Source organism: Babylonia areolata, chromosome 10 (assembly GCF_041734735.1).
Source record: "Babylonia areolata isolate BAREFJ2019XMU chromosome 10, ASM4173473v1, whole genome shotgun sequence".
Classification (NCBI taxonomy): domain Eukaryota; kingdom Metazoa; phylum Mollusca; class Gastropoda; order Neogastropoda; family Buccinidae; genus Babylonia; species Babylonia areolata.
The window spans coordinates 481883-490392 of record NC_134885.1 but is presented as its reverse complement, the minus strand read 5'-3'; positions in this window follow the sequence as shown (position 1 = coordinate 490392).

Genomic DNA, 8510 nt, shown 5'->3' with positions numbered 1-8510 from the left:
CTCCGGGAGAGTGAGAGAGACTGAGCTAGCCGACTGTGGTGGCTTTTCTCTGCTGAGGGTGTGAGTGGGGAACTGCGAGACTTTCACAAAGTGCACTGACAACAACAAAAGAAAACGAAAAACAGAGAAGAAATGTGACACCAGTTGCGATGAAGAAAGTGTGTTGTTGGTGTGTTGAGTGCGATAATTGTGCTTCACACAACACGGTTCGCGTTGTACTGTGGAGTTCCATGCTGAAGTGTGGGTGTGTGTGTGTTGTGTACTGACGTGTGTTTGTGAGGTTTACTTTCGCCCAACGTATGTTTTAGTGAGTGTTTACCTGTGAGATAGATATCAACAAACCAGAAATTGACTTGACATAGGTTTTCAAGCTAACACGTGTGTTACGGAACAAACGTCCGGATTGTTTTCTGGATAAACGCAACTGTCAGCAGGTTGTCAGTTTGTTGTGTTCGGTTTCTTTTGTTTATTTGTTTGTGTGTGTTTGTCACAGTGGGGAGGGGGGGGGGGGGCACTGAGGTGTGTGCAAAAGTTGAAACGCACTTGACCATTGTATCATGCTGTGAGCCATCGTGTACTGTGTGTGTTAGTCAGTCTTGGAACTCAGCGTAGGAAAGGTGTTTGGTATTTCATTTCATAAAACACCAGTGTCCTCTGAGAGAAGCGGTAAGAACGCTGTGTGTAAGACATGAGGAGAACAATACAACTTGTCGCAAACGGTTTCATTCAGGTTGGGTAAGTCGAGTGGGTTTTTATTTGTTTGTTTTTGTTTTTGTTTCCCCCCGGCATTGGAGTGGAGCAAAACTAATCCGCACAAATGAGCGAATCTTGAAAAGGACACGATCTTTTCCGTCACAGCAAAGCTTCCTGTAACTGAGAGTCACCTGTCACTGTCACTGACGCTATTTGACGGAAACTAGCAAAGCGTGAGGCTGAAAGTGTGAATCGGAGGTGGGAAATAGTTTGAACGAAAAGTAGACATATCATCGGCTTTTTTTGGTTCAAATTGACTACTGGCAAACCACGTGCAGTTTAACACGGGAAAGTTGAGCAGTGTATGAAAACAGCAACCGTAAATCTTAAGTTGGGTTATGGGGAAAAACAACACCACAAAACAAAAAGAACACCCCTGTCTTTTTCTGTTTATACTACACCCCCAATCTATCTGTCTACACACTCTACCTTTCGACCCGTCTGTCTGTCATTCGGACTTATTACCATAGCCGGAATAGGCGCTATGTAAACTTTACATTCTTGTTGTTTTTCTTCTTCTTCTTCTTCTTCTTCTTCTCTCTCTCTCTCTCTCTCTCTCTCTCTCTCTCTCTCTCTCTCTGTCTCTCTGTCTCTGTCTCTGTCTCTCTCTCTCTCTCTCTCTCTCTCTCTCTCTCTCTCTGTACTTTTTGCTTGACAGACAACAGGAATGCTACGAGCCTTCCATTGAGGATGAACCTTACATAGTGTAGTACTTTTTGTTTGACAGACAACAGGAATGCCATGAGCCTTCCATTGAGGATGAACCTTACACAGTGTAGTACTTTTTGTTTGACAGACAACAGGAATGCCATGAACCTTCCATTGAGGATGAACCTTACACAGTGTAGTACTTTTTGTTTGACAGACAACAGGAATGCCATGAGCCTTCCATTGAGGATGAACCTTACACAGTGTAGTACTTTTTGTTTGACAGACAACAGGAATGCGACGAGCCTTCCATTGAGGATGAACCTTACACAGTGTAGTACTTTTTGTTTGACAGACAACAGGAATGCGACGAGCCTTCCATTGAGGATGAACCTTACACAGTGTAGTACTTTTTGTTTGACAGACAACAGGAATGCCATGAGCCTTCCATTGAGGATGAACCTTACATAGTGTAGTACTTTTTGTTTGACAGACAACAGGAATGCTACGAGCCTTCCATTGAGGATGAACCTTACACAGTGTAGTACTTTTTGTTTGACAGACAACAGGAATGCGACGAGCCTTCCATTGAGGATGAACCTTACACAGTGTAGTACTTTTTGTTTGACAGACAACAGGAATGCGACGAGCCTTCCATTGAGGATGAACCTTACACAGTGTAGTACTTTTTGTTCGAAATGAAGAAGAGTGGATAGATTTTTTTTAAAGTGTGTGTGTGTGTTTGTGTGTGTTTGTGTGTGTGTGTGTGTGTGTGTGTGTGTGTGTGTGTGTGTGTGTGTGTGTGTGTGTGTGTGGTGTAGTGTAGCGTGTTTGTGTATACGTGTCTCAGTGTGTGTGTGTGTGTGTGTCTTGAAGCAAAAGAGAGAACACCTTGACACGAATCGATTTTTTCGCCGTCAGACGCGATATTTCAAACTTTGCAGGCACATGTGTGGGTGGGTGGGGGTGGGGGTGGAAGGAGGTGGAGAAGGGAGGGGTGTATAATGGGGAGTGGAGAGGGCTGTAGGTGGGGGATGTAGGGAGTTTTCAGTGTGTGTGTGTGTGTGTGTGTGTGTGTGTGTGTGTGTGTGTGTGTGTGTGTGTGTGTGTGTGTGTGTGTGTGTTTGACAGAGACACACAAACACAGACAGACAGAAGAAAAAAGCGAGCTGTGCACACGGGGCAATGCGAAAAGTAGCAGTGATATGTGTGTGTGTGCCATGCAGTATGTGTGTGAGACCTTTACAGGGAAATGATATACATGTTGATGTGAGAGAATGAGAGTGAGTGGAAGGGTGTCGGTCATAAGTCACAGTGCTCTTTTAAGTTGGCAGACGCCAGAGAGTAGCTGCTATGTAGACACAGGGCATATGAACTAGTAAAATGAGAGAGAGGGAGAGAGAGAGATAGATGCATACCATTAAGAAAAGAGAGAGACGTGGCAGAGAGAGAGAGACAGAGAGAGATGGGAAGACAGACAGACAGACAGACAGACAGACAGACAAACACCTGGCATGTCGAGTGTGTGTATATATGCTGGTACACATGCTTACGTGTGTGACATTGAGAGCCGGAGTGTGCGTGCACATCATGAAGAGTACTGATGCAGGAGAGACTGGGCGGAAAGACAGAGAGAGTGCATGCGTTGTGTCGGAAGACAGGTGGGAGCGTGCATGTGGATGTGAGCTTTTACATGCGGCACGCTGTGTGTCAGGACGAAGTTCTGGACCAGTGCTCAAGAGAGCCAGTGCATACCAGTGTGCATGCTGCCAGGCTTGTGCGATTGTGTGCGTGTCTGCGTGATAGACACACAGCCGGCTGTCGACTCCACCTTGGTCCGGAGAACGTCAAGCTCACGAGTAAGAATCGCTTGGTGATGTCCGCACGCGCATGAACACGGCATCAATTTCACCCAGTGCGCGCGAGCGTGTCGAGACATGTGTTTGGGGAAATCCCGAAGAGCCAGTGGCCCGTGCTGTGCAGTCAGTGTCGCTGTGGTCCACTTCCGACATGAGCACTGAAGGAACAGGAACAAAAACCACCGATATTTGGAATGATGAAGAACAGTAACTGTTCCTTTCAACGAACACGGCTTCAGATCAACGCTATGACAACGCTTTCCTCCACGAGCACTCAGAGAACAACGGGAGCACACAGGGAACTAACAGGAACAGAGTTAGCACACAGGGAACTAACAGGAACAGAGTTAGCACACAGGGAACTAACGGGAACAGAGTTAGCACACCGAGAACTAACAGGAACAGAGTTAGCACACAGGGAACTAACAGGAACAGAGTTAGCACACAGGGAACTAACAGGAACAGAGTTAGCACACAGGGAACTAACGGGAACAGAGTTAGCACACCGAGAACTAACAGGAACAGAGTTAGCACACCGAGAACTAACAGGAACAGAGTTAGCACACAGGGAACTAACAGGAACAGAGTTAGCACACAGGGAACTAACAGGAACAGAGTTAGCACACAGGGAACTAACGGGAACAGAGTTAGCACACAGGGAACTAACGGGAACAGAGTTAGCACACAGGGAACTAACAGGAACAGAGTTAGCACACAGGGAACTAACGGGAACAGAGTTAGCACACCGAGAACTAACAGGAACAGAGTTAGCACACAGGGAACTAACAGGAACAGAGTTAGCACACCGAGAACTAACAGGAACAGAGTTAGCACACCGAGAACTAACAGGAACAGAGTTAGCACACAGGGAACTAACAGGAACAGAGTTAGCACACAGGGAACTAACAGGAACAGAGTTAGCACACAGGGAACTAACAAGAACAGAGTAAGCACACAGGGAACTAACAGGAACAGAGTAAGCACACAGCCGAGAACTAACAGGAACAGAACACACGGGGAACTAATAGGAACAGAGTTAGCACAGAGGAAACTAACAGGAACAGAGTTAGCACACAGGGAATTAACAGGAACAGAGTTAGCGCACAGAGAACCAACAGGAACAGAGTAGGAACAGAGTTAGCACACAGGGAACTAACGGGAACTAATGATCAAAATGAATATTTTCACTAACGCACTCACAATCACGCTCGCACACAACGCGCACTTACACAACACAACACAACACAACACAACACAACACACACACACACACCAAAAGCAACAACAACAACAAAAACAAACGCACGCACGCACGTATGTTCGCGTGTCCGCATGCACGCACATGCGCTTACGGGACCGGGACCAGAGAAAAAGATAGATTGAACGATCAACGGAGAGACTGAGTGCGCGTGCGTGTGTGTGTATGCGTGTGTGCGTGCGTGTGTGTGTAGGAGGGGGGGGGGGCAGAGAGAGATAAAGAACAAGAAAGAGATCACAAACGAGAGATAGAGATAGAGATCCTCAGCTTTACGTCTACCACTGGCACGGTGTTTTGTTTCTCGCACTGACTGTACCCATGGCCCCCTTAGCCCCCCTTTCCCCCACCCCATCCCACCCACGACCCTCCTCCTCTCTCCCAACCACCACCCACACATCTAGCAAACACTCCTGTCAACATCACCCACTTATTATAACGGTTTATCTCCCGTCAATGTAAGACACAGTCAACTCATTGAATAGACACAGACATGTGCTGCGAATGTTACGATCAAGCGCGCGTGTTGCAGTTCACTTAGCTGTGTCGTAATTCCTAAGGTCTGTGCAAGAGTTTGGCGTCATGCCATGACGTCATTCTTTATTGACGTAATCACTGGGCATGCGTGGTGTGGTCGGAGGTGATGGGGCAGGCTGTCAGTACAGTACAGCTGCTGCGTCTGACTGGGTCTGGGTCTGTCAGAAACATGAAGAAACGTGTGATGTGTGTCTGGCCTCGTATCTCTCCATACCTGTCTGGCCTCTGTAGCACTCTCTCCCTCTCTGTTCCTCTCTCTCTCTCTGTTCCTCTCTCTCCCTGTCTGTTCCTCTCTCTCTGTGTGTTCCTCTCCCTGTCTGTTCCTCTCTGTTCCCCCTCTCTCTGTTCCCCTCTCTGTTCGCCCTCTCTGTCCCTCTCTGTTCCTCTCTCTCTCTCTCTCTGTTCCTCTCTCTCTCTCTGTGTTCCTCTCTCTCCCCCTCTGTTTCCCCCCCTGTCTGTTCCTCTCTCTCTCTGTTCCTCTCTCTCCCACTCTGTTCCCCCTCTCTCTGTTTCCCCCTATCTCTGTTCCCCCTCTCTCTCCCTCTCTGTTCCCCCCTATCTCTGTTCCCCCTCTCTGTTCCTCTCCCTCCCTCTCTGTTCCTCTCTCTCCCACTCTGTTCCCCCTCTCTCTGTTCCTCTCTCTCCCTCTCTGTTCCCCCCCTCTCTCCCTCTCTGTTCCTCTCTCTCCCACTCTGTTCCCCCTCTCTCTGTTCCTCTCTCTCCCTCTCTGTTCCCCCTCTCTGTTCCTCTCTCTTCCTCTCTGTTCCCCCTCTCTCTGTTCTTCTCTCTCCCTCTCTGTTCCCCCTCTCTCTGTTCCTCTCTCTCCCACTCTGTTCTTCACTGTTCCACTCTGTTCCCCCTCTCTCTGTTCCTCTCTCTCCCTCTCTGTTCTTCTCTGTTCCACTCTGTTCCCCCTCTCTCTGTTCCTCTCTCTCCCTCTCTGTTCTCTGTTCCACTCTGTTCCCCCTCTCTCTGTTCCTCTCTCTCCCACTCTGTTCCCCCTCTCTCTGTTCCTATTGAATAAGTGCGTACTTATGCATAAAATTATATTCGGTAAATGCCCTACTTATCTACACCAAACCATTGTCTGCTATGAAACTCGCAACCCTAACTCCCGAAATGCGACTCTTACTCTACCCAAGCCAAGAATAGACCTTTATAAATCGAGTTTGGCATATTCCGGCACGCACTGCTGGAACAATCTCCCCAAACACCTCAAAGAACCCTTTTCCACCACAACATTCAAAGAGAAACTTGGACAGTACATGCGTGCCAAAAGCCAGACCGAAAATCTGGTATAATATTGTCACTGACAATCCTTACAAACTATGTCGAAATGCGTCAATCGGTTGATAACGTATCACGCCATATAATATTATTTCAGAGATTTTCTCTTTACAGTGGACACAAACAAACGAAATCAAACTCTAGTCTGGTCACGTCTACGATTTTGTATACTTACATGTATTACAAATTGTGAACCACCCTCACCCAACTCTTTTTTTTTTTCTTCTTCTTCTTCTTCTTTTTCCTTTTTCCCACACTGGCATATCTTTACATCTCTGTCTGTCTGTCTGTCTGTCTGTGTCTCTCTCTCCCCTCTGTCTCTCCCTCTCTCTGTCTTTCACATAATGTGTCTATCTGTCCATATCCCGTCGCCTTATTTGCTGCCTTTTATGTCTCTTTCATCTGTGTTTAAAATTTTATCGTTACTTTTCTGTGTTAATTTCACTTGAATCATTCATGTGTAGCATTCATGCTAGGGTTTTGTTGTTGTTTTTCCCTTGGTGTGTGTTTGTGTGTGTGTGTGTGTGTGTGTGTGTGTGTGTGTGTGTGTGTGTGTGTGCGTGTGTGCGTGTGTGTGTTACTCGCTTCCGTTCCGTACAGATGTGAGTGATGTTGTGTCTCTCAGTCTGACGCTGTGTTATACTAGTACATTATACATGTATTAAGTATTCAGTATAACTACATTTATATGCGTACATGTTTGTGTGTCTCTTAGAACAACGGCAGATGTGTAAGTCGGCCAAAGTGCTAATATCTTCACCGTTGGAAAATAAAGATTCATTCATTCATTCATTCATTCATTCATTCATTCTCTCTCCCATTCTGTTCCCCCTCTCTCTGTTTCTCTCTCTCCCTCTCTGTTCCCCCTCTCTCTGTTCCTCTCCCTCCCACTGTTCCCCCTCTCTCTGTTCCTCTCTCTCCCTCTCTGTTTCCCCCCTCTCTGTTCCTCTCTCTCCCTCTCTGTTCCCCTCTCTCTGTTCCTCTCTCTCCCACTCTGTTCCCCCTCTCTCTGTTCCTCTCTCTCCCACTCTGTTTCCCCCCTCTCTGTTCCTCTCTCTCCCTCTCTGTTCCCCCTCTCTCTGTTCCTCTCTCTCCCTCTCTGTTCCCCCTCTCTCTGTTCCTCTCTCTCCCTCTCTGTTCCCCCTCTCTCTGTTCCTCTCTCTCCCACTCTGTTTCCCCCCTCTCTGTTCCTCTCTCTCCCTCTCTGTTCCCCCTCTCTCTGTTCCTCTCTCTCCCTCTCTGTTCCCCCTCTCTCTGTTCCTCTCTCTCCCTCTCTGTTCCCCCTCTCTCTGTTCCTCTCTCTCCCTCTCTGTTCCCCCTCTCTCTGTTCCTCTCTCTCCCTCTCTGTTACCCCTCTCTCTGTTCCTCTCTCTCCCTCTCTGTTCCCCCTCTCTCTGTTCCTCTCTCTCCCTCTCTGTTCCCCCTCTCTCTGTTCCTCTCTCTCCCTCTCTGTTCCCCCTCTCTCTGTTCCTCTCTCTCCCACTCTGTTACCCCTCTCTCTGTTCCTCTCTCTCCCTCTCTGTTCCCCCTCTCTCTGTTCCTCTCTCTCCCTCTCTGTTCCCCCTCTCTCTGTTCCTCTCTCTCCCTCTCTGTTCCCCCTCTCTCTGTTCCTCTCTCTCCCTCTCTGTTCCCCCTCTCTCTGTTCCTCTCTCTCCCTCTCTGTTCCCCCTCTCTCTGTTCCTCTCTCTCCCACTCTGTTTCCCCCCTCTCTGTTCCTCTCTCTCCCTCTCTGTTCCCCCTCTCTCTGTTCCTCTCTCTCCCTCTCTGTTCCCCCTCTCTCTGTTCCTCTCTCTCCCTCTCTGTTCCCCCTCTCTCTGTTCCTCTCTCTCCCTCTCTGTTCCCCCTCTCTCTGTTCCTCTCTCTCCCTCTCTGTTCCCCCTCTCTCTGTTCCTCTCTCTCCCTCTCTGTTCCCCCTCTCTCTGTTCCTCTCTCTCCCTCTCTGTTCCCCCTCTCTCTGTTCCTCTCTCTCCCTCTCTGTTCCCCCTCTCTCTGTTCCTCTCTCTCCCTCTCTGTTCCCCCTCTCTCTGTTCCTCTCCCTCCCACTCTGTTCCCCCTCTCTCTGTTCCTCTCTCTCCCACTCTGTTACCCCTCTCTCTGTTCCTCTCTCTCCCTCTCTGTTCCCCCTCTCTCTGTTCCTCTCTCTCCCTCTCTGTTCCCCCTCTCTCTGTTCC